Here is a 12060-nt window from a genome sequence, read left to right as displayed (position 1 = left end):
GTGGATAATGTCCTGGTTAAAGGATTAAGGTGCAAATTTAACCCGTGGTGGGTATAACCCAACTGTGTATTCTACCCCCCTATGGGTCATTCCTGATGAACTTTTATTGATGAATTGCCTGCAGTAGCTTCCCAGTGCAAACCCGACATCTCAGGCTACAAGGTGGGCTTTAAACGACATAAGGAAAAAGAGGCAAACCCTGTGTCTTGGCTTTCAAAGCAGGATGTAACCAAAACTATATTTTCTATCACCATCTGTAAAAAACAGGTGGGGCAGTGCTCTTTATCTTTTCCACAACCCATGCTTCCTCCAGGGATATATCTTCTTTTAATGGGTCATTGAGTCCCACTGCATGACTGTCAGGAAAATTAATCCACAAACACCAGAGGTTTATGTCCAAAAAGGAGACAGAGGAGTCCTTTTTGCTTTATTCGAATAAAGGGAGAGGCCATGGGACATTGCCCTGGGATCTCTCACATTTTTGGAGGACGCAGCCTCCTTTTTATCCTATTTTCCCGGCCGCATTTCCCTCTCTCTTTCCCCATTGGCTGAGGTACTTGAGAGGCACAGACTTCCTGGAACGCCTGATACCTGAAATTCCCCTCTAATGTATAACCCTCCCTTTTAATTTTTAATTCTTACAGAATTCATAGTTTTCCCCCCGTTGCTTCTTTCATCTTTCGATATCCAATTTCATTTATCAGCAGCCCTACAGTTTCTTTGTAAAGGCAAATATCTTTTTCCATTCATCAATCAGTCGAATCCATCCCATTGTTTCTTTTATATCTCAGTGCTAGCCTTATCTACGGGCTGATCCACAACTCATTTGTAAAGACAAATTCAACATTCCTCTCAATCCCTCCTCTTTTATTTTTTAATAATTGTCTTTACAAACTTTAGCTATCATTGACTTAATTTTTTGTTCCTGAGTCTTTTTTGGTTTTGTAATTATTTGGAGTGACATCAATTTCTGTCCTTTTGTAACCATCTCTGGATCAGTAGGCGTGGCTATTACCTGCATCCCTTTGATCACATGTTGAATAAGTTGTACTAAGCAAGGGATCATGCATGGTAAAAAGACTAGAGTTGCTACAGCACATAAGAGGAAAAAAGTAATTGTTTAACCTATAGTCCACCAGGTAGCCAAGAAAATATGTCCCATTCCATCCTTTTCATGTTTGGACTGGTAAATGAGCTAATTTTTTATTCATTTTGCTATTTGTTTCACTACTTTTTTTTTATTGTCCTCTACTTGTCTATTTAGACAATAAGTGCCTTTTTCAGAAGAATGAAACCGCCATGGACTTCCTTCTTCATCCTAAATCCTGTTCCATTACGGACCTTACTCAGGGTGTTAATCTACTATTTAGGTTCAAATGGGCTGGCTATTCATGGCCAGTTTTCAGATCCCCCTGGCCCTCCACAGACCCAACAATTGCTAAGGTTAAAGGCTTTTGCTTCTTCTTCTCCTAAGGTGAAAGAATTATTTTCCCATTCTTGGCCCCAACCTAACTGATAATATAAAGGTAACATTATTAAGAGAAACATTCTGATTGTGTAATCTAATTTCCTAACTTAATTTTTACTTTCACGTTGTCTTTCACACCACTTGTGGCGAGTGAAGGCACAGAAACAGCTTAACATAAAGAAAACAATGACAGCAAGGGTTGGCCCCCAATGCCTGGAGATCTGAGAGGAGGGATGCCCACACAAACTATTTCAGCAGGCAGTCTGTGGGTGGGCACACGAGGCTTCCCCCGATGTCGACGCCTTGGCTGCTGCTCCAGTCCACTCCTGCGGAGTGTCAGTCGCGGCTTCCCGTCCTTCTCCTCCAGCTGAGATGTCCAAATCTCTGGGGCTGCAGAGCCCTTGACCCGAGTGTGATGGGTCCACCCATGTTCAGTTGTCTTGACGGCTGTTTCTGTGGTCAGCAACACCTGGAAAGGTCCACGCCACTTCGCCACCAGTGCTGCTTCTTTCCACTCCTTAACCAGGACCCAGTGTCCCGGTTGGATGTTGTGAACAGCAAAGTCCAAAGGCAGGGTCTGTGCCAGCTGAGCTTCCTGTCGAAGAGATTTCACAAGAGACAGTATCCGAGCCACATATTGTTTTAAATACACATCACTTATCTCTATCCCCGCACTCGGCTGAGAATTACAAGGGTAAGGAATTCCAAACATCAATTCAAAGGGAGATAACTGAATATCTCCCCTGGGTCTGGCTCTTATCCTTGCTAAAGCCAGGGGCAGGAGCCGTACCCATGGCATTTTAGTTTCTATCACCAGCTTCAGGAGATGTTTCTTTATTTCTCCATTCATCCTCTCAACCTGGCCCGAACTTTGTGGATGCCAGGGGGTATGGAGGTTCCACTGTATCCCTAAAGCAGTCATAACTCCTTGAAGAATTTTTCCTGTAAAATGAGTTCCCCTATCTGAATCTATTGCTTCCACCATCCCACATCTTGGAATTATTTGTTCCAAAAATATTTTAACAACTGATCCTGTAGTTGCTGACACAGTTGGAAATGCTTCTGGCCACCCGGTTAATTGACATACTATTACCAGAAGATATTTAAATCTTGCCACTCGAGGCATTTCAGTAAAATCCACCTGGCATCTCTGGAAGGGATGTACTGCCCAACGCCTCCCTCCCCTGGCCAGTTTCTTTGTAACTTTGTTGTTGGTTTTAGCACAAGTCAAACAGCCTTCAGTGGCTCGCTTTGCCAGACTAAAGAGACCAACAGCAGTGTTCATTTTGAGGAAGGCTTCTGCCAGTCCTCGGGAGCCCCAATGACTCCCTTCATGAAGCTGTTTTAACAATTGTAAGGCTAGAGCTTTTGGTATCCACTGCTTACCATCCCTTGTAAACCAATTATTTTCTCTTTCCTCTGCCCCACTCTTTTTAATTATCTCAAGTTTCTCCGGTGGAAAAGAGAGTTTCTCTGGCAGCGGTGCAGTTACTGGGAGCATAGGCAGGATTTTAGAGACTTCTGGCAACAATGCAGCTTTGCGAGCTTCTTCATCAGCCAGTCGGTTTCCTATTGCCTCCTCCGACCATCCTGCCTGATGCCCCTTAATGTGGATTATCGCCACCTTTTTTGGTAAATTCACTGCCTCCAATAGGCGAGAGATGAAGTTCTCGTGAGCTAATGTCTTTCCTCTGCAGCTTAATAAACCTCTTTCTTCCCATAGTTTTCCAAATGCATGTATTACCCCATATGCATATTTAGAATCAGTAAAGATATTTACTGTCTTGTCCTGGTATAATTCACAGGCTCTCACAAGCGTGTGCAGCTCTGCTGTCTGAGCTGACCAGGTGTGTGGTAACCTCCCCCCTTCCTTTAATTGCTTCCCATTCACGATAGAGTATCCTGTAAATCGTTTCCCTTCTACCACCCTGGAGGACCCATCAATGAACACATTCTCTCCCTCAGGCCAGGGAATATCTCGTAGATCTTCCCTAGCCCGTGTCTGGAGGTCTATAACCTGGATACAATCATGGATTTCTTCCTGGCCCCCCTTTTCTCCAGGGCCATTTAAATAAGAGGCTGGATTAAAAATTTCCCCACCTTTAAATTCTAAATCCTCCTGTTCTATTAAACAAGATTCATACTGTAATAATCGAGCACTCGTCATCCACTTAGAGGCTCACTCAGTTAACAAAGCTTTAATCTGATGTGGGACTTTAACAATGAGATACCCTCCCCTTGTCAGCTTTCGGGCCTCAGCCACCATCAGAGCTGTGGCTGCACAGTTCTGCAGACAATGGGGCCAGCCTCTGGCCACCGGGTCTAACAACTTAGAAAAACAGGCAACAGGCCTCCGTGTTCCCCCATGCTCTTGCACCAAAATTCCTTTAGCATGACCCTGTTTGACATCCACATATAGCTGAAATTCTTTTTCTGCATCTGGAAGAGCCAAGACTGGGGCTTTAACCAATTTGTCTTTTAATTTCTTAAAGCTTTTCTCTCCTTCTGGTGTCCATACCACGACATTAGGACTGTTTTGAGTTAAAAAGTTATATAAAGGTCTGGCCACCACAGAAAAATCCTCGATCCATGCTCTACAGTACCCCACCAACCCTAAAAACTGCCGTAACTCCTTTTTAGTCTGGGGTAATGGTACCTGTAAAATCCCTTGTATCCTTTCTGGATCAATACACCGTAACCCTTCGGACAGAATGTGTCCCAAATATTTGACCTTCTTTTCTACCAACTGTGCTTTCTTTTTGGATACTCTAAGTCCCTTTTTTGCAAGAAAATTGAGCAGCTTTACAGTAGCCTCTTCAACCACCTTTTCCTGTTCCCCTGATAAGAGCAAATCATCTACATACTGCAACAACTTGACTCCTAAGGGTGGAGTAAACTCTCTTAATATTTTCTCCAAAGCTTGCCCAAACAGAACTGGTGACTCTGTATATCCTTGAGGGAGTACTGTCCATGTCAATTGTTGTTTTATCATTTTCCCTCCTTCCTCCTGTTCCCACTCAAAAGCAAAATACTGTTTACTATCTTCTGTGATTGGACACCCCCAGAAAGCATCCTTCAAATTCAGTACAGAATAATACTGATGTGAAGAAGGGATTTGATTCAGGATTGTGTATGGATCTGGAACCGTGGGATGCCTTGGTTTGACAATATCATTTATTATTCTTAAATCCTGCACCATTCTGTAGGTTCCATCTGGTTTCTTAACCGGCAGGATAGGAGTGTTATAGGGAGACATACACGGGTTTAAAAGACCTGCTTTTAGCAGGGACTCAATAACAGGCTGTAACCCCTTCTTTCCCTCCCTTGAAAGAGGGTATTGCTTTTTAGACACCACTTGTCCTGGTTGCTTCAAAGTAATTTGGAGAGGCTCTATGTCCAGTTTCCCATATTTCCCTGGAGCTGCCCATACTTCCGGATTTATTTCAGCATAAGCCTTCTCAGACATTTTACACAAAGATATCACAGTTTCAGACTCCGTGTCACTTCTTACAATGCTAATTTGCATTCCCATTCTAGCCATCAAATCTCTTCCCAGTAAATTACAATCACAATTAGGAACAAACAAGAATTCATGCAGTTCAAATCTGTCCCCCACATCTATTAACAGCGGTTGAATAAAATGCACTCGCTCATCCTTCCCGCTTACTCCTTGAATAACCAAGGATCTTTTTGACAATTTCCCCCCCCTTAGGTATAAAATTTAAGGTGGACCGAGAGGCCCCCGTGTCTACCAAAAAACACACCTCCTCTCGATCCGGACCCACCTTAAAAGTTATCAAGGGCTCCTGAGTGGTGGGTCCTTGGTATAATAGGAGCCCCTGACACCCCTAACAATCCATTTCCATTATCCTCTGGACTTCCTCCTCCTGAGGGTCCAGTTGTTTCTGCGGACACTCGTTTTTCCAATGCCCTTCTGACCTGCAGATAGCACACTGGTTATTCCCCAGCCGCTGTTTGGGTCGGCTGTCCCCTGCCGAGGAGGGAATCCCTCTGCCACTTCCTTGTGGCCGACCCCGTCCCCTCTGTCGCTGGGGACCCCTTGGACCCTGCGGTTTATTCCTCCGTGGTGCAAAAACTCTGCCATCATCTTTGGTTTAGCTTTTGCCTTTTCCTCATCCCTTCTTACATATATCTGCTGTGGGGTTTTTTTAACCAATTCCTCTAGAGGCTTATTTTGCCACTCTTCATCCTTTTGTACTCCTTTCCTTATATCAGGCCAGGCTTTAGTAACAAATTGCACCTTAAGCAATGTGTTGAAGGCTGGCCCTTCAGGATCCATCCCCCTGTGCTTCCTCAAGGCATCCCTAATCCTCTCCAACCAATCAGAGGGGCTTTCCTGTTTCTCCTGTTCTAACGACATAGCCTTAGCTATGTTGTTAGTTCTGGGAGCCGCAGACTTGATTGCCCTGATCAAATAAGCACGGTAATCACGGTGAGCCAGATTGGCCTGGTTATTTGGGTCCCACTGGAGGTCTGCCTGGGGGATGGCATCATCCACCGTAGGTGCATTGGGTCCAGCCCCCCCTGCTGCTCGTGGATGTTCATCCTCCCACAGCTGCCGAGCTTTCTGCAAAATCATTCATTTCTCTGATGACCCAAACAAAATTCCCAAAAGAAAATCCCAATCCTTCCATGTATAATCCGCATTTCCCAAATATTCCTCTATCTTTTCCCCCACCCCTATGGGATCATCCAAATATAGGGGTAATTCTTTTTACAACCCTCTTATATCCTGGGTAGTAAGTGGTACAATTACAAACCCAAATCCTCCCCCTTGACCCCCCCAAAGGAACTTGACGGAGTGGCATCTGGTGTACCCCTGTCTCTTGGGGGGTTTCTGATGCCCTAAACTGAGTTCCTCTTCTAGTTCTGGGGGTTGATAGAACATGCTGCTCCCCTCCCCCTACACCATTATCCTTCTCAGGTGAGGCTGTAGGAATAACATTTCCCTGATCCCCTTGCTCTGAAAGTTGAGGATACAGACGACCTGCAGCTGGCCCTGGGTCAGCTAGCAACACTGGAGGACAAGACGGGGGAAGGTGCTGAAAAACATTCCAATCCTCACCACTTTCCTCTTCTCCTTTTTTTCCTTAACACATACATTTCTCTTGTTTCTTGTCTGACCCATACTAATCCACATTCCCTTTCAATCCATCCTTTCCAATTCTCCTCTAGATACCTCCACAGAATTTGACACAAATGAATTTTATCTGTTCCATAAGTAGCCATATAAGTCCCCTTGCCAACTTATACTCTGGCCACACAAAATAACAATATTTTACCATCATTTCCATAGTTACTTCTGGGTGAATATACAATCTTTCCCAAGACCTCAGCATTCACCCCAAGGGACTCTCCGGGGGTATTATGGGATCGTCATCCCATTTGCCGGGGCCCCTTCGCGGCTTCACCTTTCCAACCCTCTCTGGGTGCCCCGTTTTACCTGTGCTACCCTCCATGGTGCCCTCCCAGGTTTGCTCCCCGAAGATCCCATTTTACTCACCGGTGAGATTTTCAGTGGTCCTTCCCTGCGGACTCTTCACGGACCCCCCTGGTCCGCCACTCGTCTGTCTCCTGGACAGTCTCGGGAACCCAGTCAATCGCCCGGTGCCAGCCGGCACCAAGGGGAGCTGATCACCGAAACTGGGTGAGGCGCCTTCAGCTCCACTCGCTGCCCGCCGCCCCGGACGGTGGAAAGATCCCGGACGAGCCCCCAAATTGTCAGGAAAATTAATCCAGAAACACCAGAGGTTTATGTCCAAAAAGGAGACAGAGGAGTCCTTTTTGCTTTATTCGAATAAAGGGAGAGGCCATGGGACATTCCCCTGGGATCTCTCAAATTTTCGGAGGACGCAGCCTCCTTTTTATCCTATTTTCCCGGCCGCATTTCCCTCTCTCTTTCCCCATTGGCTGAGGTACTTGAGAGGCACAGACTTCCCGGAACGCCTGATACCTGAAATTCCCCTCTAATGTATAACCCTCCCTTTTAATTTTTAATTCTTATAGAATTCATAGTTTTCGCCCCCGTTGCTTCTTTCATCTTTCGATATCCAATTTCATTTATCAGCAGCCCTACAGTTTGTTTGTAAAGGCAAATATCTCTTTCCATTCATCAATCAGTGGAATCCATCCCATTGTTTCTTTTATCTCTCAGTGCTAGCCTTATCTACAGGCTGATCCACAGCTCATTTGTAAAGACAAATTCAACATTCCTCTCAGCAATCTAAATTTTAATGAATATCGAGACTTTTGCCTCTCATTTATAACACCCAGCACCCCATAGTCACCATTGGAGTCGCTCTGCAAGTACCAGCCACCATCAGAGCGGCTCTGTAAGCCCCCCGATATCTTGCCTTTGTTCCGGGGGAGCACGTGACACCTTGCCATTGTTGGTTAAACCATTCCCTCTTTTGTACATTTTTTTAAATTGTTGTGTTTATTGCTATTTTCTTTAGTAAATTGATATTCTAATGTTTTTAACCTCTCGTAGTCTTGTTTTGTTCTTTGTTTTTCCCCTCCCCTGTCGGGGGGGGGGGAGGGGAGGTCTTGAGCAATCTTAACTTTTCCCCACTGAGGTTTTTTTTAAAACATTACAAATGGGCAAAGGGTTGAGCCTCAAGGAGTATAGCAAACTTGAGTTTGCTGGCTCTGAAAGGCATCCTACTGGCGGAAATTCTGGTTGCATCCAGCTGGCAGTCAAGGAGAGCTCAAAGTGCCTCACTTAAGGACCGCTGTTTATAGGGTCACAAGATGCTTGGCTTTAGTGTGAGAGACTGGAAGGTTTGCTGGGTCAAAACATTTTGGGCACATGCTTGTGGAAAACGGCAAGACAAGTCTTGCCTTAGTGAGGGGATGCGTTGCTCCACACACCCCACCCCCCTGGGGCCTGTAACCCAGCCCCCGCAGTGGCTGCCGATCGCTAATACACTGGAGGTAATGCTCCACCGCTGGAGCCTCTAACCAAGCTCCTAAGTGGCTACCAGACCGGAAGCCCTACCTGGAGAAAGGGCCCAAGAAAGTCAAAGTGTACTTAAGCCAAAGAACAAGGCAAGCACATATATTGACCCTACCTTCATTTGGATTTAATATCAGCTGAAACATTGCTGGAACCCAGGAGTGGTAGCTATATTTGTTCTTATCTATATGTCTTCTCTCTCACTCTTCCTTCTTCAATTCCCTCTTCTCAAAGTTTGAGTAACTTAAATTTGGATCCGTTGGAGTTTGCTAAGTTAATGCTTTGTGAAATGTTCTATGTTGATTGAACGTTGCTCTAAACATTTGAAGAAGTTCCCTGATTTTCTGAAGTTTGCCAGTAAGGTTTTTTGTTATTTTGACCTCTTGAGAATGACTTGTTGGTATTTCTCCCTTGCATCTAACTCAGGGTACATAAAAAACCTGCAAGCCCTTTCAAGAGACTCATTGAGCAAGTTCTGAGGCCTTACAATTAGCCATCTGTCAATCTCCAGGATGATGCAGCCAGCTAAAGTTCCTAGGCTATCAAGAGTGACTGAATATCTCTCGTCCCCCTCCTTGGTTAGGCAACAGAAACTCCTGGTACAGGCAGTATCATACCTACCTTAGTCATGCATGTCTTTCTGATAAGGTCAAGGAAATCATCATTTTCTAACTCATTACTGAAGGCCAAGGCCTAACAAGAATTTCTGAGATTTTAGAGTGGCCCGATGTAAGGGTCGGTCTGAAGTTTCCCTCGATTTTGCCTCTTGACCGTCGCAAGGAGACCTCAAGGACCCCCACCCGGGTTGACTCCAAACAATGGTTTCCTGGCCTGGGCAGGGTGGATTCTTGTCAAGTAACTGTGTGCAGGTGTATTGTGTTCACTGGACTGTGCTGTTGTGGCACTAACCGGAGATTGTGCTGTACCAACTGGAGACTGCATGTACTGCCCGACAGCACCTGTCTCCCACAGCACCACACAATGGTCCATAAATCTTCCCACCTCTTGGCCAGAAGCCACTCGCTTTGGAGAAGGACTATAAAAGAGCGACCCTCTGGAGAAGACCCTTTGAGTACTCCCCACGGATGAAGACTCATCTATTGGCTGGCCCATGAGGACATCTGTCTCGTCTCATTGGTAGCTATTTTCCCATTCCCTTCTTTTTCTCTCTATACTTTGTTTCCTATATCTCTCCCCTCTATCACAACTGAGTTGTTGGCATTTAATAAAAATGCATTGCTGTTGTTGAATAAACTGATTTTGTCCCCTGCATTTTGCCTGTTTGCACCTCTGAGATCAAACAAACCATCATGACCCCCACTCTGTATTAATAGCAGATTGTGACACCCGAGAAGGTGTGGGGGGGGGGAGGAATGCACCACCATGCTGAGGAAACTGATGGATGAAGTGACTAATCCACTATCCATCATATTTGAGAAGTTGTGGTAGTCTGGTAAAGTTCCCACTTACTGGAAAAGGGGAAACATAACCCGAGTTTTAAAAAAGGGAAATAAGGAAGACCCAGGGAACTACAGTCCAGTCAGTCTCACCTCAGTGCCCAGCAAGATCATGGAGCAGCTCCTCCTGGAAACTGCTAAGGCACATGTAAAATAAGGAGATGATTGGTGAAAGCCAACATGGCTTCACTAAAGGCAAATTGTGCCTGACAAATTTAGTGGCCTTCTACAACGGGATTACAAAGGTGGTGGATGAGGGAAAAGTAACTGAAGTCATACACCAGGACTTGTGCAAAGCATTTGACACTGTTCTTCATGACATTCTGTTGTGAAAAGCGTATAAAATTTGACAGAAAATAAACCCCCTTGTGTTTCAGCTGGTCCTCAGATATCAGAGGGGCTGGGTGCAGCTAGACTTAATTTTTGATTATAACCAATTTGACACTATAAGTCTGCGTTCAATAAGAACGTGTTCAATTTTGTTCTATTTTGTTCATCAACACACGTTTCATCAGGATAGGTGTCATTTAGCCACTGATAAACACCATTCCCTTCTAGTAATAGCAACCTTTCAGATGAAATAGCTTTCCAGGTTTTCCTTTGCCCCCGTTTTCTGTTGTTTTCTGGCTGGGGGAGGGTGGTAAACTGCAGAAACTCATTTCCTACATTGTTTGCTTTCCTGAGTTGTGTGGTCCAGCACATGAGCCTCTGCCATCTTATCTTTGTCTGGGAAACCTCGTGAAGTAGACAGCATTGGAATGGCCACCATTTTGTCTTTGTATGGAGAAACCACGTGGCACAGAGCATGGGAATGGCTTCCATTTTCTTTTTGTCCTAGGGGGGCAGGTGACATCTTGCCTTTGTTGAGTAAACCATTCTCTCTTTTATCCAATCTATTATTAATACTGTTGTGCTTAGTGCTATTTCTTCAGTAAATTGTGATTCCAAATTACAATCTCTCCTAGTATTTTTCTTCCACTATTGAAAGGGGGCAGTTTGAGTGGGCTTAATTTTCCCTGCTGAGTTTTTAAACCAGCACATCATCAGTCATATGTTTCTAGGCCAGCTGTGTCAGCTCAGCAGCTCTAGATAAGTTATCAGTACTATCATTTGTTGGTTCTTTTGTCAGGAATTTTGTCTTCCACATCCTCACCCATGCCAGTTTCTGACAGGAAACATTTCTCATCCTCAGTGGTTAACTTTGGGATTGATGAGTCAAGCTGGTCTCAGCATTCTTCATCACCAAAAGCAGTGTAACTCCCTTCTCCATCCTTCACTGATAACTTTTGCAAATAGGGTAAAATTTGAGGTCTTTTACCCCCTGCTTCTGCTTCACTCCAAACATCATTCAGTTGCTAAGTACGCCCTTGCTGGAGTCAGGTGCAAGATGAGCAATTGGCTCAGCCCACCATCCTGTTTAACCAGCCCCAGCAACTCTCTGCCAAGTCATGGCTACCCCGCACTTTCACACAGCAAGCCAGGCAATTTTCCCCAGGTATTAAAAAAATCTACTTTGCCTGAATAGTTTTGACATTACAGATGACAAAAAGAACTCTCTCATGTATTCTGCACTCCTGCTTTTTAAAGGAATACATACCTTAAATAAGAATGCAGTAAATAATAGATGTTAATTGGCTCAAGCTTTTGTCTCATAATAGGCAATGTGACTAGCTATAGAAAGAGACTCTAGGTCTCATAATTAACAGAAAGTAACAATTGCATTGGTCTGAAAGTTAGGCTTATAGGAAGATACATATTATTTCTATGTGTTTCAAAAGAGCATCATAGCACAGAATCCTTAAGGATGCAGTATTCTAGCAATTCTTACAAAGACTGCTATAAAAGTGTGTTTTCTTTTGAGGCTCTTGTCATTACAGTCAAATCACATGAGCTAGATGCCAAACTGAACATGCTGATGTGCCATGGCATATTTCAAGAGGCAATGCAAAGCAGCTACACAATCAACATCTAAGAAACAAAATAGAGTAAATTTTACCTTGTTACTACCTGGTATGTATAAATGCTATTTAGACTTCTAAAAGATTTTGTGTCTTGGTTTAAGAAAATTTATGGGGCAGACATTCCAAAATGAGTTGCCTTCCCTTTTAGTTTTAACCACTCCCCTTTAATCAATAACGAAAGGCAAATGTGAGACGATA

The sequence above is a fragment of the Sturnus vulgaris genome, chromosome W, assembly GCF_052056855.1.
Source record: "Sturnus vulgaris isolate bStuVul1 chromosome W, bStuVul1.hap1, whole genome shotgun sequence".
In the NCBI taxonomy this organism is placed as follows: domain Eukaryota; kingdom Metazoa; phylum Chordata; class Aves; order Passeriformes; family Sturnidae; genus Sturnus; species Sturnus vulgaris.
This window is presented reverse-complemented; position numbering follows the sequence as displayed.